Source organism: Loxodonta africana, unplaced genomic scaffold, assembly GCF_030014295.1.
Source record: "Loxodonta africana isolate mLoxAfr1 unplaced genomic scaffold, mLoxAfr1.hap2 scaffold_28, whole genome shotgun sequence".
Classification (NCBI taxonomy): domain Eukaryota; kingdom Metazoa; phylum Chordata; class Mammalia; order Proboscidea; family Elephantidae; genus Loxodonta; species Loxodonta africana.
Genome location: NW_026975002.1, coordinates 820,036 through 844,726, shown reverse-complemented (window position 1 = coordinate 844,726; position 24,691 = coordinate 820,036). Strand labels below are relative to the sequence as shown.

Sequence of the window (24,691 nt, the reverse complement as noted above, 5' to 3'; positions counted from 1 at the left end):
GTTATAAAGCAAGTCTCAACAAATTTCAAGAGTCTGCAATAATATAGAGGATACTATGTAAGTACACCATAATTAAAAAAAAAAAACCATCTTAGAAAATGAAAATACAAAATCTCCATTTTTTTTTTATGTTAGTACACCATAATTAAAAAAAAAAAAAAAACCATCTTAGAAAATGAAAATACAAAATCTCCATGTGCTTGGATATTTTAAAATACTATGAGTCAAAAAAGACATCATAATGAAAATTAGAATACATTTTGAAGTGAACAATTATGAACATAGTGCATATAAAAATTTGTGCAGTACAGACAATATAATATAGGAAACTTATAGCCTTAAAAATATAATTGGAAAGAACAAATCTTGAAAAATAAGTGAGTTAAACATCCATTCAAAATGTTGGGAAAAAACCAGAAACAAACATTCATAGGAATTTTTGTTTCTATTAATGATTGAATACATGCAACAGACGATCAACAAAGACTAAAGTTGATTCTTAGAAAATGCTAGTAAAATTGACAAACTTTAGGCAAGATTGATCAAGTGAAAAAGAATAAAGATATAAAAAACGAATATCAGGAATTAGAAAGAAAATGACTACAGATCTTGCAGAACATAAAGATAATGTGAGAATGTTATGAACCGTATTAGCCAATAAATTTGCAAATTTAGGTAAAGTAGGCAAACGTATCATACCATGTAAGTTAATAACAACGATTCAAGAAGAAACAGGAAGCAAAAGTAATTCCACAACTGTTAATACAATTGAATTAGAGCTCAAACTATTCTCAAAAAGAAAACTTCATATCAGATGGCTTTTCCTGCAAATTCTACCAAATATTCAAGAAATATTTCACAAATTCTTCAATATAAAAGGAAATATATACCCAAACTCATTTTATAAAGCTTGTAGAATGAATATTGATACCAAAACCTGACAAGAGCAGCACAAGATGGGAAAATTACAGGCCAATGTCACTGATGAACATAGATGCAAAATATAAAAATAAATAGGCAAAACAAACCCAGCAATACTCTAAAGAAGAATATATTATGACCAAGTTGGGTCTATCCCAAGAATTCAAGGTTAGTTTAACATTCGAAAATGAATCAGTATAATTTGCCATATGTACAGGAAAAATAAATGTGATTATATTAATAGGTGTAATAAAATAAGTATTTGATAACCTTCAGCATCCACTCATGTTTTTTAGAAGAACATCTAGCATGCCATGAGACCAGAAGAACCAGAAGGTTCCCAGCTGCTGTCGCTGAACATTTTGATCAAAGAGTCCATAGAAAAGCCCTGATCAAAAGGGGGAAAATGCAGAACAGAATTTCAAATGAACCCTAGACTTTTTGGAGCCACTGAGGGTGAATGAACTCCTGAAACTATTGCCGTGAGATAATCTTTAAACATTACACCAAAAGCATTCCCTTGAATCATCTTAAAACCGAAGTATGAAAAAGAAAAAACCAAGCTGTTGCTGTTGATTCCAACTCAGAGACTCTGTAAGACAGAATAGCACTGCCCCATAGAGTTTCCAAGGTGCAGGTGGTGGATTCAAACTGCTCTTCTTTTGCTTGGCTACCGTATCACTTAACCACTGTGCCATGAGGGCTCCAGAACATTAGCTTACTTAACTAATAAAAATGGTCCACCTTGAGCATATGCTCTTTTAAGAACTGTCTACATGGCATCAGATTGACAACAGCTACTGAAAAGATTAGATAGGAACCTTAAGGAGCAGTGGGTTTATGTTAATGACAGAGGAACAACTCGGAAAAGGAGGGTAAGAATGGTTGCACAACTTCAAGAATGTAGCCAGTGTTATTAAATTGTACAGGTAGAAACTGTTGAGTTGGTGTATGTTTTGCTGCATATATTCTCAACCAGAAAAAATACAGGTAATAATTAACAAAAAATGTCAAGGAGAGCTAAATATTTTGAAAATAAGACAGAGTTGCATGTGAGGGAATGAGTGGGGTGAGCTGTTTTAGATTAATAGTAAAGGCTTATGGGAGCAGGATATTTGAGGAGATAACTGACCTATATCAAAGGAGAGAATAGCTGTATGAAGTTCTGAAGGGAGGGATATTGCCAATAAAGGAAAGAGTTGTTTCTGAGGCCCTTAAATAACCAAGTGTTTTGGCACGTTTGAGGAAGCTCAGGAAATAAGTCATGGCTAGTGTGGAGTGAACCGAGGGAAGACTGTTAGGAAATGATGTTAGTATGGTGAGCAAATCCCGCATCATGAAAGACCATGGGAAGGATTTGGGAATTTTTCCTAATTGCCATGAGAAGCCACTGAAATGATGCTGTTATGTAGATTATAAGAGGGAAGATCGGTGCATGGAGTCCAGTTTTAACCAAGAGATGATGGTGGATGTAAGGTGGAGGTAGTGAGAAGTGGATAGAGTCAGGATTTATGTTAAGGTAGTGCCAAGAGTCCAGAATATGTCAATGGATTGGATGCAAGATTTGAATAAAGGAGAGAAATCAAGGATGATTTCTAGGTTTTTGTCCTGAACAACCCAGAGGATAGTGAGAACATTTGCTGAGATAAGGAAGACTGGGAGGTAGATAAGACACTTGGACGAAGAATTTTATTTGAACCACATTAAGTTTGAGATGCCTAGTAGACATTCAAGGGGAGATGTGAGGTCAGCCATTGGTGAAGGAACAGGGCAGAGTATGTAAATGAGGGTATCCTAGGGCTCAGGTGGAATTGACTGCCATGAATTGGCTCAGATAACCTAGACAGTGAGAAGTGATGAGTGATGTTACTTAAACAGGGCATGGAAATCAGTGAAAAAGGTGTGGGAGTGGCAGGGAAGCTAAGGTAGAGAAGTTTCTCTCTCCCTAAACCTGATTAGCTGGATTTGAAGACATCATAAGTTCGTGTATGAGAAATATCCAGCAAATTACCAGTTGATTTAATAAATTGATAACAAAGTCTACCTTTCAGCCAAAGATTGAAAAGCAAACAAACCAATTGCCATCCAGTGAATTCTAACTCTTAGCAACCCTATAGGACGGAGTAGAACTACCCCATACGGTTTCTAAGGAGCAGCTGGTGAATTCAAACAGCAGACCTTTTGGTTAGCAGCTTAGCTCTTACCCACTGCACCACCAGGACTCAGACCAAGAATAACACATGTGAGGAACTTACTCCTTAGTTCAATCAAGTATGTAGAAATTGAAATTTGTAATTTTGGAGATTCCCCTCTCTTTTTTTCGAAATGGGGGGCATTGAGATGGAGGATTTTCCTATGCCCACCATCCTAAGGGATTTAATTAACCCATAGTAGAGACATTGTAAACATCTGAAGAAATTATTACCTTTGAGAAATTTGAGGGTGAGTAGGCATATCACCTGGCACCTCTTAAACTCCTTTTAAAAACCTGACTTGAAGACTCACCTGCCTTTTTGAATAAGTGCCAGCTTGAATAGGCAGGGTTCAGGGAATTGCCAACCAAAAGTATGGTTTCTCCAGAGGCCTCCAAGGGGTGTAAAAGAAGAGCGGAGCCAGACCCCGTGCTTGGGACACACCCTTGGTAGGAAATATTTGAGTGTGTGTGTGGTGAGGGGAGCACTCGGTGTGGGAGAGTGGGGTGGGTGGGTAATAGGGAAATGCCTGGTTTTTTTTTTTTTTTTTTTTTTAAGAAACAGTTTTTTTACTTTTTTTTTTAATTACAATGAACAGTTCAGTGGAGACACATTCCTTATCTGCAGGGGCTAGTGGAAGTGCTGATAGCTGAGAATGTAGCCTGCTCCCCAAGTGCCAGTTGGCATTTTGGAGAGAAATCTTGATGTTTGGAGCACTGACTGGCCCTGCCTTTTCTAAATAATTAAGGGTGGTGGGGTGGTGGTGCGAGAAAGAGGATGGTCTATGAACACTGACCCTGGAAAATTAACCCGAGTGTGTGGGTTGTGGATAGCAGGAAAAGAATATCACCCGCAAATGACAGCAGTGCCTTTATTTATTTATTTATGCTTCTTTTTAGTTCTGAGTTGTTTTTAAGCCACAAATTAATGGGGCCACCATGAGTTTTCAGAGAATGAGTTTTACAAAAATCTAAGTGTTTTAAATATTGCCAGGATTTACTTATATATGCTGTATATGAGAAAAGTCCTTCCAGTTATAGGGAGGAGAAAGAAAGTATATTCAGGAATTAAATTTTCACAGTTCTCTGAATTCTTATATTTCTCCTGTTGTCCATTTTTCTTTTTTTGTCCTTCATCCACCCCTTCCACCTTGACCCACTGTCTTCATCATCTAGTGCTGCCGTAACAGAAATACCATGAGTGGATGGCTTTAACCAAGAGAAATTTAATACCTCGCATTAAAGTAGGCTAATAGTCCACATTCAAGGCATCAGCTCTAAGGGAAAGCTTTCTCTCTCTTTCGGCTCTGGAAGAAGGTCCTTGTCCTTAGCCTTCCCATGGTCAAGGAGCTTCTCAGGTGCAGGGACCTTGGGTCCAGAGGACATGCTCTGCTCCTGGTGCTGCTTTCTTGATAGTCTGAGGCCCTCAACTCTCTGCTTGCTTCCCTTTGGTTTTATCTCTGGAGAGATAAAAGGTGGTGCAGGCCACACCCCAGGGAAAGGTGACCTGAGTGAGGGTGGTGTTACAATCCCACCCTAATCCTCTTAAAGTAAAATTACAATCACAAAATGGAGGACAACTACACAATAGTGGGAATCATGGCCTAACCAAGTTGAGACACACATTTTTTAGGGTCATAATTCAATCCATGACACCCACCAAACCAAACTTGTCACCATCAAGTTGATTCCAACTCATAGAGACCCTAGTTGATTCGAACTCATAGAGACCCTATAGCATAGAATAGAACTATTCCATAGAGTTTCCAAGGACTAGTTGGTGGATTCGAACTGCTGACCTTTTGGTTAGCAGCTGAGCTCTTAACCACTATGCCACCAGGGCTCCTCTTGATCCACAGTCCACCCTAATTCACCACTGTGTTAGAAACTAAGGTTTTGCTACTCTGAAATAAGAACCTTTTACTATACTTTTGTGTTCGTGGTTGCTTTTGGTATGTCTTTAAGCACTGCACAGTTACCTCATACCCGTTAAAAACCCATTGCCACTGAGTCTATTCCAACTCATAGCGGCCCTATAGGGCAGAGCAGAACTGTGCCATAGACTTTCCAAGGAGCGCCTGGTGGATTTGAACTGATGACCCTTTGGTTAGCAGCCGTAGCTCTTAAACAGTACACCACCAGCGTGGGAGGGGTTTAATTGATAACATGATGTCTGGGCTCCAAGGGAGATGGAATGGATGTGCAGGAGAAGGGCATGCAGAGTCTGCCTGTATAGTCCCCAGAACTCTGTTCAAGATCATAACACACCTCAGTAATCACTTGAATCTAAACATACATAACAGTTGATGTAAATGACTTTACACATGAATTTTGGAACTCAGCTCTTTCTCAATGGAAGTTCCTTCAACCTAGCCGTTTGTCTGTATTCCCTTAATAATTATGAAAGCTAACAATTATTGTGTTCATTCTGTGTGTAAGGCCTTTTTCTAAGTGCCTTGTGTGTTTTATTTAACCTGCGTAACAACCTTTTGAATAAGACCCATTTTAGAAATGGGAAACTGAGGCAGTGAGAGGTAAAGTAACGTGCCCAGATCACCCAGCTGATAAATTGAGTTAGGATTTAAACCCAGGCAGTTTGTTTCAGAATTTGCTTATGTAATCACCGTACATGACAGCAGTGAGCCCTAGTGGCTCTGTGGTTAAAGAACTTGGCTGCTAACTGAAAGGTCAGTGGTTCGAACCCACCAGCCTCTCTGTAGGAGACAGACGTGGCAGTCTGCTTCAGTGAAAACCCTATGGGGCAGTTTTACTCTGTCCTTTGGGGTCACTGTGAGTTAGAATCGACTTGATGACAGTGGGTTTTGGCACATAATACTAATGTGCAGTGTATTCTGTATGCCGCGTATATGTTCAGAAACTAATTTTCCGAACATTTATGCCATATATAGATTACCAATCGAGTTGCCATTGTGTAGATTTTCACTCATGACGACCCCGTGAGTTTTCAGAGTAGGACTGCCCTCCATACGGTTTTCAATAGCTATGACTATTTGGAGGTAGATTGCCAGGCCTTTCTTCCAAGGCAACTCTGAGTGTATTTAAACTGCCAACCTTTCAGTTAGTAGCTGAGCACTTAACTCTTTGTGCCACCGAATACATATATATACTAGGAGGTTTTCCTCCTTATTTGTACTTTAACGTTTTTTAGACTCTTACGAATACTTATTCCTGGCAGTGAACTGGATGCTAAAGAACAGAATAGGCACATGTAACCCTCTCTCACCTTCTCCCTCCCCTCTTTCACAGAGATGAAATGAAAAGGAATTAATGAAGACAGATCACTGGATTAGGGCCCATACTCAGGGCTATAACAGCATGGGGGGTTTCTCCTGTCACTTCAGTTCTTGTTCAGGAATTGGTACCTGCTTTTTGTGAATCACAAAGACCAGTGCTGTATATCAAGCCATTTAGATTTGGGGTATGGAGCAGTGATTTAAAAAAATTAAATTTTATTTTCAGAGATTTTTTCTAATAATTGTTTACATTTATTTATTTATTTTTAAAGTTAGACCCTGCTTTATTTTAGAGAGGAACAAACTTTCAAAGTTTTTAAGCAAACATTGGTCAGGGCTGGGCTTTTTTTTTATATTAACTTTTATTGAGCTTCAAGTGAACGTTTACAAGTGAAGTCAGTCTGTCACATATAAGTTTGTATACACCTTACTCCGTACTCCCACTTGCTCTCCCCCTAATGAGTCAGCCCTTCCAGTCTCTCCTTTCGTGACAATTTTGCCAGCTTCCAACTCTCTCTATCCTCCCATCCCCCCTCCAGGAATTGGCACCTCCTTTTTGTGAATCACAAAGACCAGTGCTTTATATCAAGCCATTTAGATCTGGGGTATGGAGCAGTGATTTAAAAAAATTAAATTTTATTTTCAGAGATTTTTTCTATTAATTGTTTACATTTATTTTAATTGTATATTCTAAAACCCCTACAAAAAGGCATGAAATAATTGTTTAAATTTTAATTCATATGGGTCAAAATGTATGTTAAACTACCTATCGTCACCTTCACAGTCGTCGTTATGTTTGAGCCGATTGTTGTGGCCACTTGTTACCAAGTATGACCTGCTTCTCCAGGGACTGATCTCTCCTGACAACATGTCCAAAATATGTGAGACGAAGCCTCGCCATTCTTGCTTCTAAGGAATATTCTGGCTGTACTTCTTTCAAGACAGATTTGTTCATTCTTTTGGCAGTCCATGGTATATTCAATATTCTTTGCAAACACCGTAATTCAATGCCTTCAATTTTTCTTTGGTCTTCCTTATTCATTGCCCACCTTTCGTGTGCGTATGAGGCGACTGAAAGCACCATGGCTTGAGTCAGGCGCACATTAGTTTTCAAGGTGACATCTGTACTTTTGAACACTTTAAGAGGCCTCTGGCAGCAGATTTGCCCAATGCAATGTGTCGTTTGATTTCTTGACTGCTGCTTCCGTGGGTGTTTATTGTGGATCCAAGTAAAAATGAAGCCCTTAATGACGTGAACATTTTCTCCGTTTATCATGATGTTGCTTATTGGTCCAGTTGTTAGGCTGTTAGTCTGTAGTCTTTGATCTTCAGCAGTAAATGCTTTAAGGCCTCTTCACTTTCAGCAAGCAAGATTGTATCATCTGCATATCTCAGGTTATTAATGAGTCTTCCTCCAATCCTGATGCCTTATTCTTCTTCAGACCAGCTTCTCAGATTATTTGCTCAGCATACAGGTTGAATACATATGGTGAAAGGATACAACGGTGATGCACACCTTTCTTGACTTTAAACCATGCTGTATTCCTTGTTCTGTTTAGATGACTGCCTCTTGTTCTATGTACAGGTTTCTCATAAAAACAGTTAAGTGTCCTGGAAATCTCATTCTTCCCCATGTTATCCATAATTTGTTATGAGCTGGAGTAGGTCTCAGAAATAATGTGCCATTTCTTCCAGTTGGTTGTGCACGGCTGCCTACTTCCCTAGGTGGTAGCAGCTAAGGCCTGTCTCAGAAACACTCTCCTCTCCACTTAGCATGAGTTTTCACACTGCTCCATCTTCCTTCCCTTGTGTGTCTCCTGCCCTCCTCAGTGGCTGGGGAAAATGATAGTAGTCCACTGATGAGATTTATTCTTTTATTATACTTTATTTTATTATTTGTTTTTATAACATAGTTCTGTTAAAATCAAGGGTAATAAAAATGTTTGTATGATGGAAGTGGATAATCCCACCCACTGTGTCCATCTAAAGTTTCATGAGAAAACTGTGCCCACAACAGAGGGCTCCCACTCCTCTGGCTCACTGTATTTTCTCCTTGTTTATTTGCTCTTCCCTCTTTCCTGATGGATGCATGGAACCACTGAGCTTCAGGACTCCACAATTCTGCTTTTCATACCAGTGTTACTGTAATCTTGGGTTCATGGGCTGCCTTGCCACAGATTTACTCATTCTGTTTCTGTTAATTATTTCATTACTTAAAAATCTCTCATGAATTTTTCCAGAAGTACATTCTATTCCTCAAAAACTTGGAAGCAATGGGAAAGTATGCAAAAAAAAAAAAAAAAAACAAGAAAGCATACGTAATGCATCAAATAAATTATTAACGTTCCGATATGTCTATTTTCTTGCTTATATTGGCATGTATGTGTATTAGAGTCTCTGGTTGATGCAAATGGTTAATATCTTGAGCTGCTGACAGAAAGTTGGAGTTCAGGTCCACCCAGAATTGCTATGAAAGAGAGGTCTGGCAGCCTACTTCCGAAAACTCAGCCATTGGAACCCCTATGGAGTACAGTTCTACTCTGGCACACTGGTGTCATCATGAATCAGAACTGACTCAATGGCAACTGGTTTTATGTGTGTATTAGCACACACATTTATGTATATTAACACAGATATTATATCCTGATATTTTCATTCAACATTAGTCTTTTCATGGTAATTTTTTTTTTGTTTTTTTTTAATGAGGGCATTAAATTACTTTGTAATATTCTGTGTGCATGTACTATATGGTTTTTAGCGATTTGACTATAGTTGCAATAATGTGCATGTTTCTAGTAATCTTTAAGCTATACTTACATCTTTTTAACATACATCTCTGCCATTAAATCTCTTTGTTTAAGTGTTGTTTAACACTCATTACGCCTAAGGGATGGTCTCAGAAGCAGCCCTGATCAATTTTTCTCCCTCTTACTCATGAAGCCCCTTAATGTATTTCAAGGTATCAACTACGAAGGATTTTACGTACTTATCCTTTGTTTATTTTTCATTCAGTCAGTATATTCCATGGGCCAGAAGTAGTCTATGTTATGCAGATACAGTGGTGAAAGGTACACACTGTCCCTGTCCTCATGAAGGGGACAACCCAGTGCAGGTGGGAGGAGCACTGGGGAAATGCAGCTGAGAGCAAGGACAGACAACCCTCCAGGAACCACACTGGACTTCAGAGAGGCTTGTTGGCTGCTGTTCACCTGGCAGGCTTCTAGATACCCGAGTACCCTTGGGCTTGGTGCCTGCTCCTCTCTCTACTGACACCCTCCCTCTAGGATGCCTCAGTGAGTTTACTGCTGTCTATTTGTAGCTAAGGACGTGAGGTTTATACCTCCATCCATTCAAACTCCTCCTGGGTCCAGACTCATATATTCAAATGTGAGCCTAACTCTCTGTATTGACCTCTTTATGCATTATAATGATACATTCCTCATATGGCCATCATGAAAAGCAAACATGAAAGGAAAAGCACAGGAGTGCCTAGCACCAGTGTAGGTACTCAATGAACATTAGCCGTTGGTATTATCCTTGACATCCCCATGTGGGGTGAAGTTTTATTACCTGACATCTCCATGTGAATATCTAACAGCTGCACCATGTTATCTAGGCTATGAAACAATTCTTGGTTCCAACCACCATTCCGTTCTTATCGATGAATTTCTCAAGGCTTCGGTGATGGGAGTGTGTGTTTTTCCACACAATGGACATGATTAGGAATGGTAGGCCAGGTCCTGCACAATAAATTGCTCCAGCATTCCTATGGGTGACCATTGAGACAAGTTTCAGCCACTGAATGTAGCAAAGAATTGGAACTACTCTCAGCTGTTCATGTGAGTACTCTCAATCCAGAATATCTGGTAAATCAACTGTTAGGGATTGAATTGTGTCCCTCCAAAATGTATGTGGAAATCCTAACCCCTGTACCTGTAATTCTGACCTTGTTTGGAAATAAGGGGCCTGCTTTTATTATGTGAATGAGGTCATACCAATGTAGGGTGGGTCCTAAGCCTAACTCTTCTTAGTTATAAAAGGAGCAGAATACACACAGACAGACACAAACAGGTGAAAAGGAAGACAGACAAAGAAGACAGATGCTTCTAGAAGGCCAGGAACACAAATGATTGCTGGCATCTACTAGAAGCTGAGGTAGACAAGGAAGGACCTCCCACTACAGCCATGCCCTGAATTCGAACTACTACCTGCTAAACTGTGAGAAAATAAATTTCTGTCCTTTAAAAGCCATCCAGTTGTGTTATTTTTTGTTATGGAGGGACTAGGTAACTAACACACCTACCCGTGCTTATAAGGTCAGCCCAGTGCAGAATAATTTTCTTCCCTCCTTGGTCTAGCCCACCCGAACCTGCTCTTTCCCTATCAGTGTCCTTTGCTTTCACCTAAGAGCTATGACAGAGTCCGCTTGATGCTGACGCATTGAAATTTCAATTTATTTTTTATTTATGATTACTATTAATTCCAATATTTTCTACGGTTTTCAATGGAGACAGTCCTATAATCTATGAATAGCAGTTATACTTTTTTTGTACTCGCTTACACTTCCAGTGTTAAATGTTTAATAAAAATAATGATAGAAGCATCCTTATTTTATTTTTTATTAATTTTAAAGAGAATGTCCCACACATCACCATGAACTATCATGCTAGTTGTAGTTTTCCACGTTCGGGAACTCCTTTTCTGTTCCATGTTTGCTCCTAGTCCTTATCTCTCCGTGTGATTGGATTTTATCAACCTGCTTTGCCCCCATCTCTTGAGGTGAGCATATGTCTTCTCCTCTTTCACCTATGCATGTGGTGAATGAAATTACTAAATCTTTAATGTCCACTCAAATTTGTATGCCTACAATAAACCGCCTTGATCATGGCATGTTACGTGGTTTACCCTTTGCTGGATTTCCTTTGCTGGCATCTTATGTAGGGTTTTGCATCTCAGTTACTGAGTGTGCTTGTCCTCTAACTCTTCTTCTACCTTCCTTCTCTAATTTGTTATCATTTTTAAACTAGCCATAAGGATCAAGTTAGGGGAGTATCTCATGGTTTTCTAATCTCTGTTGACTATGTACAAGATTAAAATGACTGTTTCTTGCATGTTTGCTGGAACCTGACTGGAAACGATCTAGGTCTGCCATTTTCTTTGTAGGGAGATCTTGAACTACTGACCCATTTTATTTAGTGGTTAAAGGCCTCTTCTGGTGCTAATTTACTTGTAAAAAATTCTGATGCATGTTCTAGATTGCTCGAATCTCATCTTTAAATATTGATTATCAGGGCTTGTAGCCTCATGCAAGCCAATTAATCAATCCCAGATTTCCCCAAAGTCAGGCTCTGCAACTCTTCCCGGTACCAAATTCCCTCATCTAAGACTTATTTGCAAAGAAAGAGACAACAGTATGCTATCTACGTAGTTGTGTATCCGCAGCCTTCTTGAGTCCATAACGTGAGGTTACAGTCTTCTAATACTTTTTTTGTAATTGTTCTCTTTCTTATTTTTTTTTTCCTTTTTTCACTGCCAATACCCCCCCTCCCCAGTCTAGTAGTTTTAAAGTTGTGCGTTTGAGGTTCAAGTCTGTAATCCAGCTGGGATTCTGTGTGTGTGCATGTGTGCATCAAAAGAACACGCTTCTAGAAGCAGAAAGCAGGCAGTGCGACTGTTGGGTGGTTGGCGGGGCGGGGGGAGGGGAGCTGCTGCCCAGAGAGGGCGCCCGAGGGAGGCAGGAGATGCCGGGCTGCCCACCGCCAGCCTGCAGACTCCAAGGAGGTGGAACCTGCGTGCGCCATGAGCCTTTTGAGACAGGCCCAAGCCCGCCCAGCCGGGTGCTAACCTCGCACCCGCCAGGCTTGCGGGTTCCCCCAGGACTAGGGGAAGCCTAAGGCCAAGGAGGGCAAGACCTAGGGTCTGGACCTGGGAACTGGTTCTGCCACGTGTGATCGCAGCACTTATGCTGGGAAGGAGGGCAGGAAGCATATCGCAACGTGCGTCCGGACGATGACCCAGAAGGGCAGGAGTTGTGGTCACCCACGGACTCTGCGTCTGCATATGGAGGCCCCCAGGGTGCAATTCCAGGAGCAGAAGGCAAATCCACAGAGGCCACAGTGCACCTCGCCGATGCTCCCCAGGGGCATTGCCCCAAATTTGGGGAACAGTCCCTCCTCTGGGCTAGGGACTTTGTTTCCTCCATTGTCATCACTGACTGTGAGCAGACTCTTGTCTAGGCAGACTAATGAGGAGTTATCAAAATGAGCTTCAAAGTCCGGATTTGAGTTAAGGATCATAAATTAACACAGAGAAATACGACTTTAGCAATAAGTGCCTGCTTGAAGCCCAAGTTGCCTGAAAACGCGGAATTTCAGTCTTTCAGCTCCTCTGCTAATCTAGGGACTAAGAACAGGATCTCACTGGAGCTCAAAGATGTGGGGCACTGGAAATACTCCTGGGTCTGTCTGCTCATGGCTGATTGCCTGATTCCCAGTTTTATTATACAGCTTAAATACAGACCAGAAGAGGAGTTTGGGGCTTGACACCTGACATCTTAACACCAGTTCCTGTTTCTTGAGGAAGGAAGAGGTAAAATAAATCAGCGTTTACTGTTTCCTTCTCCATCCCCGGAAGTCCTGATGAAGACCCTCTCAGGTAAGGATTGACAGGGAGTGGCTTGGTTTACTGTTCAACTTTGTCCTTCAGTAACTTTGTTTATGTCCTGCATGTAAACTATTGTGCATTGAGAAGCATTCTAATTCTTGTGCAGAAGGACTAGACCTGCTGCAGAATGACTATATTGTGCCTCCCTCGGGCACCCCTGTCTGCGCAGCACCCCCCAACGCCAACTGTCCAACCGCCTCTCTCCTGGCATTCTGCTTCTAGAAGCATGTTCTTTTGATGCAGAGATGCAGCACACACAGAATCCCAGCTGGATTACAGACTTGAACCTGAAGACCTTATGCAGAATGACAATTTATGAACCACTAAGCTCAGTACTAAAGCAGGTACTTACCCCTCAGAGAAGGCCCTGGGGGAGGTTGACACCTGCATTCCCCAGCGCTCCTGCTGCTCTAGAAGTGCCTGAAATGCCTCTCTGGGAAAGACTTTCAGAGTAGTAGGCTCATGGCCCACGTGGGAATTCAGGCCTATTTTTCTGTTAGAACATCTCATTTCGCTCTGAAAATATTATTATCCAGTTTATTAACCAGGCATGAGTACAGACATCTCATATTTTCAAAATAATCCCATTCTCTAATACTAATTTGCCACCAAGAGTATATTCCAAAGTTTTTCCAATAGGCTAGAAAGTCTATCCAAAGAGGGGAGTCCTGCGCCATGTTGTGCAGTGACAACAGGGTTGGCATAATATGTTTACCGAGATACCTACCACTTTTTTTTATTTTTTATTGTGCTTTATTTGAAACTTTACAGAGCAAATTACTTTCTTGTTCAACCATTTATACACAATTGTTTTGTGACATTGGTTGCAATATTCATGATGTGTCAATATTGTCCTCTCCTATGCTCCAGTTCCCCGTTTCCATCCGCCATGATTCCTGTTCCATCCTGCCCTCTTTTCAGTGCTTTTGGGCTGGTTTTGTACTTTTGGTCTCATACACATGATTGAACTAAGAAACACTTTCTTCACGTGTGTTGTTGTTTGTTTTATAGACCTGTCTAATCTTTGGTGGAGGGCGAACTTCCGAAGATACTTTCCACTTTGTTGCTTTCCATAATTCCTGAAATTCCAAGCCTGCCACCTGAAGAACTTCCTTTAGTGTTTCATTTAGAGCAAGTCTGGTGGCGATGAATTCTCTTAAGCGTCTTTCACCTGAGAATGTCAATATTTTTCCTTTACTCATGAAGGAAATAACAGCCTATAGAACACTGGGTTAATGTTTCTTTTCTTTCAGTGTTGAAAAAATGTTGTTTTCACAGCCTTTTGGCCTCCATGGCTTCTGATGATGAATACAGAGTCATTCCAATTGTTTCTCCTGTGTGAGATGAGTTGTTTTCTCTCTAGCTTCTTTGAAGATATTTTCTTGGTCCTTGTTATTCCACAATTGACCGTGAGGCATTTGGGCGTAAAATTATGTGAGTTTAACTTGTTGGAGTTTGCATAGCTTCTTGAATCTGTAAGTTTATGTCTTTCAACAAATTGGGAAAGTGTTGAGCCAGTATTTCTTCAGATACTTTTTTCTACACCACATATTTTCTCTACACCGTATGGAATTCCAATAAATAAATGTTAGATATTTTTGAGGCTCTGTTCATTTTTTTGCAATATTTGTTCTCTGTTTTCAGATTGTATATTTTCAATTGAACTGTTTTCATCTCATTGATCCTTTTGTCTGTCAACAGCATTCCGCTGTAGAGCTGATCAAGTGAATTTTTTATCTCTATTTTTCTGTTTTTCCTGTCTAAAATTTTCATTTGTGAATGGTTTCTGTGTATTTTTCTATTTTTCTAAGTTGTGCCTGTTACTTCTTTGAGCATGGTTAAAGTAGCTTTTTAAAGTTTTTGTCTGTGTTTCCAAGACTGTGTCTTACTTCAATCTTACAGAAAATGTCGATGTTGTTTGTTTTAGGAATCACTTGACCCAGTTATGTTCAGGCTGCATGTTCTTTCCCAACTTCTGTGTGCTGTGGCTCAGATGTCAGTTCAGATTTTGAAGACTTTGCAGTGATATTTGGATGTAATCTATGGGAGTGTCACTCAGTCTGGGACCTTGTTGGTGTTCTAACCCATAACGCAGTTCTCAAAGGATTGATCTACTTTTTAGGGTCAGAGCAAAGCATATGCAACTGTGGGAGTGGGGAGGGGTATGAAAAACAACTTTATGGTATCCCTCTCTTGAGCTGCCTGGTCTCTGTCTCTCTGAGGCTCTCTGATGTCTGAGCAGCTACCTTCCTGGTCCACTGGCAAGAATGTTGGGGCTTTAATCTCTTCATTCTGCTGCGCAATTAAGTGACTGGGTCTGCGTATGAGGCCAAATAATGGTAAGATGGAGAAAATGTAACAGAGATTCCTGTACATTATTTGGTCCTTTTTTTTTATATACTTAGGTCAGAGAGAAGGCACACTGTTTCTGGTGATACTTCGAAACAGGTATGGAGAAAAAGGCATTAACAGGTCGATAGCTGCATACTAGGTGTTACAGATTAAATTCTGTCTTCCCAAAATGTATATATCAGCTTGACTAGGCCATGCTTCTCAGTATTGTGCGATTATCCACCATTTTGTCAGCTGATGTGATTTTCCAATGTATTGTAAATCATACCTCTATGATGTTAATGATCGAGGATTTGAAGCAGTTATGTTAAGGAGGCAGGGCTCAGTCTACAAGATTAAGTTGTGTTTTAAGTCAATCTCTTTTGAGATATAAAAGAGAAAAGAGCAGAGAGACAGGGGGACCTCAGTACCACCAAGAAAGAAGTGTCAGGAGCAGTGCATCCTTTGGACCTAGGATCCCTGTGCTGAGAACCTTCTTGTCCAGGGGAAGATTGGTGACAAAGACCTTCTCGTAGGAGTGACAGAGAGAAAAAGCCTTCCCCTGGAGTTGGCACCCTGAATTTGGACTTATAGCCTCCCAGACTGTGAGGGAATAATTTTCTTTGTTAAAGTCATCCGTTTGTGGTATTTCTGTTACAGGAGCACTAGATATCTAAGACGCTAGGTACCAGGAGATGTACATTTCCCAGCTCTTTCACTCCCAGGGACACTATGACTAAGTAGCCAATGCCATAAATCCACGCGAGCAGACTGTTCTGATTACTGCTTTGACTCTACTGTCTGTTACGGTAACCACACCCACCTTGTCTTTGTTGATTGAGTGCCACCACTTGGCTGCTACCACCATGGGGTCCAGTCAACTGCATTGTAGTCAGGTGTCTTCATTCAGTTAGGGCAGTTCTCACTGTGGACTCTTACTTACATAAAATAGCAACCACAGAAGTCTTCAATAATGCTGGGGCTTGCTTCCCAAATTTGTACCTCACTGCTATGGTAAAAAGAGAGCCCTCTGGGCACTCCGTGTGTGGGTCTGTGGGTCCAGCCTAATAAATCTATTCTAACATTCCAATTTCCCTCAGCCTTTGGATACCTTCTCCTACAGTATACAATGGCAGATCTGCCATTTCCACTTGATTTATTTTAGGCCACCACTTAATCCATGCTTCAGTAAACCAGCCAAATAAACTATGAGATCCTTTTCTAACCTCTCAAGCTGAAACACTGAATGAAGAATCTATGCTTCCTGGGTCTATATCAATAAACTCAGACTAATCCACCTTTATGTTGCTTGCACCGTTATCCCACACCCATAATAGCCATTCCCACACATATTCACCAGGTTTCTGTATGTATATATTAGAAAAATCAAGCAGTTCTTTTGGAGTTTAGCATAGCTTTTCCTGGGTCACACTTCATAGCTCACCTTTTGGGGCTTGTTGGGACTGAAGTCTAGGTATAGGTCTAGAAGCAAAAATGGACAGTGGCAGTGGGATGTTCAGCCGTGTCTTATAAGGCATCTGCCTAAGGTGATACCCCAGGCAATGCCCCAGATACCACCCCAGGAGACAACTCAAACAAGACACTTCAGGCACAGCTGGGGTAATCTCATCAGATGGAGGTGGAAGGGATAATTGTTTTACTGGGAAGGGTGGCTTAGCCGGCAAAGTTAGAGAATCTCTTCAGATGGGAGTAAGAGGTCTGGTTCTGTTAGGAAGAGCGATTCAACAGAAATTGGAGGTTCATTGTCCCCTGCTTCCTGACTGTCTGCCCATATGTCCTCATCCCAAGTTTCAGGATCCCATTTCTTCCCAATCAGTGCCCTTACTTTAACTTCAGAAACCATTTGAGGTTGGATATTCAACTGGCGCTTTAATTCAGTCACTCTTATGATAAGAATCTGAGTTTATTTTTGGCAGCATTAGCCTTGTTACTATAAGAAATATGGTTTTCTTTCTGGGCACAGGTGGCAGCTTTCAGATCTTGTATGTGGTGCTTGAGCTTTGAGTCCATTTCTTTCATTCACCAGTGTGGCTAGCAAAAGCAGGACCAACCAAGCAGCTTCCTTATTATTCTTATTCTGACAAAATTATAGAAAAGTATCAAATATGTAATCAGGCAGAGCCTTGTCTCTCACAAATATTTGATCCAGTTGTAGTAGTATTTTGCGTATTTCTATTGTCACCTCCCACCATGGATTAGCAATAGCCTATTTACTACTGGAGGCAGTCATCAGTGCCTTTAAGATTAGCCAGACTTGAGAATCAATTCAGAAAACTCGTCCTTAAGATTTGGTTCCTCTGGAACCAGTGTAGGTACCAAATGTCTTAGCCTGGGATCTCTAGAGATGCAAAACTGGTGAACAGAATATATATATACACACATATATATGAAAAAAAAAAAAAGAGTGTGTGTATATATATATATAAAAATTTTTTTTTTTTTTTTATATGGAAACCCTAGTCGCATAATGGTTAATAGCTATAGCTGCTAACCAAAAGGTTAGCATTTCGAATCCACCAGGCGCTCCTTGGGAACTCTGTGGGGCAGTTCTACTCTGTTCTGTAGGGTCACTATGAGTTGGAACCGACTCGACGGCAATGGGTATACACACACACACACACACACACACACACACACACACACCCATATATGCTTACATATGTTAGTTGTGGCTGTTAGAGGCCATCGATCCTGTGTAAAACAGAATGAAACACCGCCTGATCCTGAACCATCCTCACAATCATTGCTATGTTTGAGCCCATTCTTGCAGCCAGTGTGTCAGTTCATGTTGTTGAGCGCCTTCCTCTTTTTTTCTGACCCTCAGCTTTTCCAAGCATGATGAGCCTTTCCTGGGACAGGTCCCTCCTGAAAATATGTCCAAGGCACGTGAGACGAAGTCTCTCCATCCTTGCTTCTAAGGTGCATTCTTGGTGTACTTCTTCCCAGATGGATTTGTTTATTCTTCTGGCAGTCCATGGTATATTCAGTATTCTTTGCCAACACCATATTTTAAATGAATCAGTTCTTCGGTTTTCCGTATTCATTGTCTAACTTGCTCAAGCATGTGAGGTAATAGAAAATATCATGGCTTTGCTCAGGCACACCTTAGTCCTCAAAGTGACATCTTTCCTTCACAACACTTTAAGGAGGTCTTTTGCAACAGATTTGCCCAATGCAATACATTGTTTGAATTCTTGACTGCTGCTTCTGTGGGCATTGATTATGGATTCAAGTTAAATGAATTGCTCGATGACTTCAGTATTTTCTCTATTTATCATGGTGTTGCTTACTGGTCCAGTTGTGAGAATTTTTGTTTTCTTTATGTTGAGGTGTAATCCATACTGAAGGGTGTAGTGGTTGCTCTTCATCAGTAACTGCTTCAAGTCCTCTTTACTTTCAGCAAGGAAGGTCGTATCAGCTGCATATCATAGGTTGTTAGTGAATCTTTCTCCAAAACTGATGCCATGTTCTTCTTCTTACAGACCAGCTTCTCAGATTATTTGCTCAGCATACAGATTGAGTAAGTATGGTGAAAGGATACCACCATGACACATAACTTTCTGATTTTAAACCACACGGTATCCCCTTGCCCTACTCAAATGACTGCCTCTTGGTCTACGTAGATATTCCACATGACTACAGTTAAGTGTTCTGGAATTCCCATTCTTTGCTAAGCTATCCATAATTTGTCATGAGCCACACAGTTGAGTGTGCTTGTATAGTAAACAAAAATAGGTAAACATCTTAGTTATAGTCTCTACTTTCAGCCAAGATCCATCAGACATCAGAAATGATATCCCACGTTCCATGTCTTCCTCTGAATCCAGCTTGAATTTTTGGTAGATCCCTGTCTGTGTACTGCTGCAACTGTTTTTAAATTAAATTCAGCAAAATTTTTCTTGCATGTAATGTTAATGACATTGCTCGATAATTTCCGCATTGCGTTGGACCACCTCTCTTTGGAATGGGCACACATATAGATCTCTTTCAGTCATTTGGTCAGGTAGCTGTCTTCCAAATATATTGGAATAGACAAGTGAGCACCTCCAGCACTGCGTCCCTGTGTTGAAACATCTCATTTGGTATGCCATCAATTCCTGGAGCCATGTTTTGTGCCAATGCCTTCAGTGCAGCTTGGAGTTCTTCCTTCAGTACCATCAGCTCTTGATCCTATGCTACCTCCTGATATGGTTGAACGTCGACCAATTGTTTTTGGTGTATTGAGTCTTTGTATTCCTTCCATCTACTTTTGATGTTTCCTCTGTTGTTCGATATTTTGCCCATAGAATCCTTCAGTATTGCACCTAGAGGCTTGAATATTTCCTTCAGTTCTTTTAGCTTGAGAAATGCCAGGTGTTTTCTTCCCTTTTGGTTTTCTAACTCCAGATCTGTTCACATTATATTATCATACTTTGTCTTCTCCAGCTTCCCTTTCAGGTATTCTATTGAGCTCTTTTACTTTATTTTTCCTTCCATTCTCTTTAGCTACTGTACATTCAAGAGCAAGATTCAGAGTCTCTTGTGACATCCTCTTTGGTCTTTGCTTTCTTTCCTGTCTTTCTAATGACTTTTTGTTTTTTTCATATATGATGTCCTTGCTATCATCCCACAACTAATCTGGTCTTCGATCATTAGTGTGCAGTGCATCAAATCTATTCTTGAGATGGTCTCTAAATTCAGGTTTGATATACTCAAGGGCATACTTTGACTCATGGACTTGTTTTAATTTTCTTCAGCTTCAACTTGAACGTGAATATGAGCAACTGATCATCTGTTCTGCAGTCAGCCCCTGGCCTGATTCTGACTCATGATATTGACCAAGTGAAGAGTGATTCAGAGAAAAACATGGGTAGAGTGTGACCTAATTTCCATAAAAACAAACAAATGAATGTACTTACATGTGTCCCGGCAAAAAGAAGTGTGTAAAAGGGTACATATGTATCTTTGGACACTGGACACTTCAGGGGAGCAGGTACAATATACTTATGTGGGGATGGCTCTTATTATAACTTCTATATACAAATCTCTATTGTTAAATGTGTTATAAGAATGTAAAAGCTTTTAAAGTTTAATAACATCATACATGTATGTGTGTGTATTTGAAACTTTTTTTCTTTTGACTATTTCATATATGTGTTTTTTAGTTATCTAGTTTTTTTTTTAGTGTGGCTATAGCAGAGATACCACAAGTGGATGCCTTTAACAAACAGAAACTTATTCTCTCACAGTTTAAGAAGCAACAAGTTTGAAGTCAGGGCACCAGGTCTAGGAGAAAGCTTTCTCTCTTTGTGGCTCTGGGGGAAGGTCCTTGTCATCTATCTTCCCCTGGCCTAGGAAATTCTCAGCGCGTGGACACTGGGTCAAAAAGACGTGCTCCACTCCAGGCACTTCTTCCTTGGTGGTATGAGGTCCCTCTCATTTCTGCTGACTCTTCTCTTTGTATCTCAAAAGAGACTGACTCAAGACTCACCCTAATCCTGTAGATTGTGTCCTCCCTCATTAACCTAACTGCCTCTAATCCCGCCTTATTAACATCACAGAGGTTAGAATTTACAACACATAAGTAATCACATCAGATCACAAAATGCAGGACAACCACACAATACTGGGAATCATGGTCTGGCCAGGTTGACACACATTTTGGGGGACACTATTCAATCCATAACAATAGAGAAAACACTGTCTTCAATGCCAGATTCAGAGACTTTTATCAATCTATGAAGGGCAAACACAGATATTGAACAAAATTCAGACCAGCGAATTATTGCTTGCTCTTGTAACTAATGACTTCTTCTGGTCTCTGTACCTGGAAATGGCCAAAAAGAATTCTGTGAGGATTAATTCAGTTATTGCTAAAACATCTACTGCATTTACATGTCTACAGATAAGGAAGAATGCTGGACACCATGTGTGATTCATTAAGTAACACAGGGACTATTAGACTGTTGTTTTCCTTCTCTGATATGCCACTATCACCTTCTCCCCTTGTTGCTCTCCTGAAAAACCCACACTTGTATATTCTAGGCTTTTTTCCAGGATTGAATTTGCAGGAAGTTGAAGATATATCTTTGAAAGATAAAAAAGACTTTGGCCACATTGTCTTTAGACAGTCGAACTTCCCAGCCAGCCTCTGTGCAGGATGGGAATTCACAATCCCTCCTACTCAGTACCTCTGAGCAGGACGGGATTTCTGTTTCATTATCAGGAGACTGTGGAATTCACCCCTCTTCAGAAAACTTACTTTCCTTTGCCTCAAACTGTCCCTCTCAGGATCTGTCACGGTCACTCTGAGAAATTCACATGGGCAGCCTGTATGGAAGTGCCCATCCTAGAGTCCCTGCCCTTCCTTCCTTGCTCCGTAGGGCTTCCTCTGACACTTGGGGTCACATCTCCCAGGGAGTACACACCTCTGGCACTTCCAGGGATTCCCAGGCCCTGGGATACTGTGATGGGACTTGGAACTCAATCTCTTTCTTCCCATCCTCACCTTTGGTTATCTGTGTTCTGTCTTCACCAGATTTAGGAGGCCTTGTCTTCTCTTTGCTCATTTCATTTCAGTCAGGCTTTTCTATTCCAACTCTCTGATCTCAGGACAGATCAGGTTAGACCACAGAAAAGAGAAAGACCAAGCAAACATCACTGATCTGTGCAGAAGCTGCTGGGAAGGGATTCGATTCTCATTGGTTTAGGGTTTTAAGCCCACTGCTCACCGGCAGGCAGGTTCCCTCCAGAGTCTGGCTTCTGTCTGGTACCTTGTACTACAAAGAACTCAGTGACCAGCCCACCTTCACAGTCACACCTCCCTTAGAGCTATCTTTGCAGAGGCTCTTTCTCAGACTTCCATGTCCCACTGAAATCCCATTTCTCTTTCCTTACAAACATTATGCTCATTCTCAGGGCCCTGAGACCTCAACTGCAGGTGAGTCTTGTCCTCTTCTCTCCTTGGCGGGGGGAGCTTTGGAGTGGACCTCATGTCTTTGGACAGCTATCCTGGGCCTTCTTCCACCTTGGTGCTCTAGGGCTGGATCTCTCCATGTAATAGAGGGGGCGTGGAAGGGGCACAAGGCTAAAAGGATGGATCTTCCAGGAGAGGTGGGTTTAAGAAGCCTGAATGAAGTTCTTCCCTGAAGGGTGCATATTTTCAGTCCAGACATCCTGCTTCTCTCAGCCTAAGAGGCCTAGCACGTCTTCAGATGCTTCTCCTTTGACCTTCAGGCCATGCCTGGACCCTCTGCAGCCCGGTCTCCCACATGTGTAGCAGCACCAGTAGGTGTGGCAGTCACTTCAGCCCTTGTCTCCTCCTCCAGATGCTCCTGGAGGTGCCTGGCTCTTCTTGCCAGGACACCAGGATGCTGACCAGGGACTCAGTGTTGGTTAAAGGATGTCGACCAGTGAGCACGTGTCCTCATTTCCTTTGAAGGATTTCGCTCCTTGCCCGGGCAGAAGACAGCCAAGGTCAGCCTGAGCCTAAACACCTAGTGACCTGTGACACTGCAGCTAGTGATAGATGTAGATTTCCACGCTCAGGTATCCGCAGGTGGCGGATTGAGAGTGGTCGGAGGAGAAGTGTAACTAGAGATCACACACTCACGAGGGCACGGGTCAAAGGTCTCGGAAAATAGCTGAGGTCGTGGAGCCCTAGCGGAGCCAGTCTAGGGCACAGGCCTCCGTCCTGTGCTTGGCAAATAGGTGGCACCATCTGCAGAGTATGCCGCCATCCGCAGACTCTGGACTGCTGGGGCCCTGGACGCCCGGATTTCGGCCTTGTCTTTGGAGAAGTGACGCGCATGCAGTGTGCCACCGGGGGCTGTGGCCCAGCAGAAGCAAAATCTTGAAAATGCGGGCTTCATTTGACTTTGCCTGTGTTCTCCTTTGGCTGAGTGCCATCCTGTGTTTCCTAGCAGGAGAAGCATTCCTGGAGAGAGGCGGATTCCATGTGTGCCGGCAAAGTGTGTGCTGAGATGATGAGTCGCTGGAGACCAGGGTGGACTCTTCAGACCCAGGATAGGCCTCTGGCAGGTATGTGTCAATGTTTTCTGCCCATGGCACTCAGCCGGGTATTTGAATACAATGTTATCAGCGGAATTAGTAGTCTCCGGAGAGGCTGCCCCGTGTCAACAAGCTTCACCCGGCCAGGGTTCACCCGTGATGTAGCTCCCCAATCAATCACTACTCCCTAGTCCTTCCAGATAGACTACCAGATCTTCTCTGCCCTTGGGCAACCAGTACAGCCAGAGGCCTTCCCCCTTTGCCCTTTCGTCTCTAGACACTCTGTCAGGCACTCCAAGCTGTGAAGCGCCTGGGGGGGAGAAGGAAGAGATTTCAGAGAATGAACACATACGGAGAGAGAGAGAGAGACAGAGAGAGAGGCAGGAGATGCTGAGTGGGGATGTCTTGCGTACTGATATCCTGAGGAAAGTGGGAAAATTGGACCCTGGCCTGCTGTGCCAATGCCCTGAAGCAGTCCGCACCAGGGGCTCCCTTGTGCCTGCGTAGCCTTTCCCAGGGTGTGCTCAAATCCTGTGGCCACTAGGTGTCCTGGGTCACAATGGAGGGCCCTGTGTCATCTGCCTGGCGGGCTGGATCTCTGCCATTGGCTGAGTCTTGTCACCAGGCCCATCATAAGCTGCGCCTACTCTTCCGGTGGGGAGACTGTCTCCATGGTGATGGCAAAGAAGCCTTAGTCCCGCCCACCCGGCCTTCACTTCACCTACCCGGCCTGCTGACCCTCACTCAGACCTCTGTGTTGATCAAAATGAATGTCCGCCAGTGGCCAGGTGTCAGCATCTGGGATAAAGGATTCGGGACCTTGCCTGAGGCAGAAGGCAGCCTAGGTCTGCGGGTCCCTGGAAGTCTGGTGAGTTGTGACGCTGCTGCCAGTGACAAATGGTGACTCCCACACTCACATATCCCCTGGTGGCAGAATGATAGCGATGGGTGGAGAAACATGGCTCCTGAGCACACGTTGAATGGGGCACCGGCCAAAGGCCAGGGCCAGGAGTGGACGTCGTGGAGCTGAATGGCGAGCCAGTGAAGGGCCCAAGGATTTCTCCTGTATGTGGCAAACAGGTCATCCGTGTCCCCACGTCCATAAACCATTGGAGTGCCGGGGCCCAGGCTGCCAGGATTTCGGCCTTGCCTTCGGAGCCCGGCCACATACGCAGCCTTGCACCAGGGGCGGGGACACGTAGACAGCAAAAATTTGGAAAATGGCAGTGTCTCCTCGATTTCCCCGGCATCGGCCTATTTGAGCGGCATGCTTTGTTTCCGAGTAGGATAAGGCACTGACGGAGAAAGGCAGGATTATGTG

General features: G+C 42.3%; 1 long non-coding RNA gene across 1 annotated transcript in view; it reads left to right on the top strand.

Annotated features, from left to right (window-relative positions):
* LOC135229355 (uncharacterized) overlaps positions 1 to 22,749 on the top strand; it is a 33,227-nt gene extending 10,478 nt beyond the window's left edge. The window contains exons 2-3 of the long non-coding RNA XR_010320133.1: positions 12,873 to 13,020; positions 20,118 to 22,749. This is a non-coding gene — a long non-coding RNA (uncharacterized LOC135229355). The remainder of the gene's footprint in view (positions 1 to 12,872; positions 13,021 to 20,117) is intronic.
* The last annotated feature ends 1,942 nt before the right edge of the window (positions 22,750 to 24,691 follow it).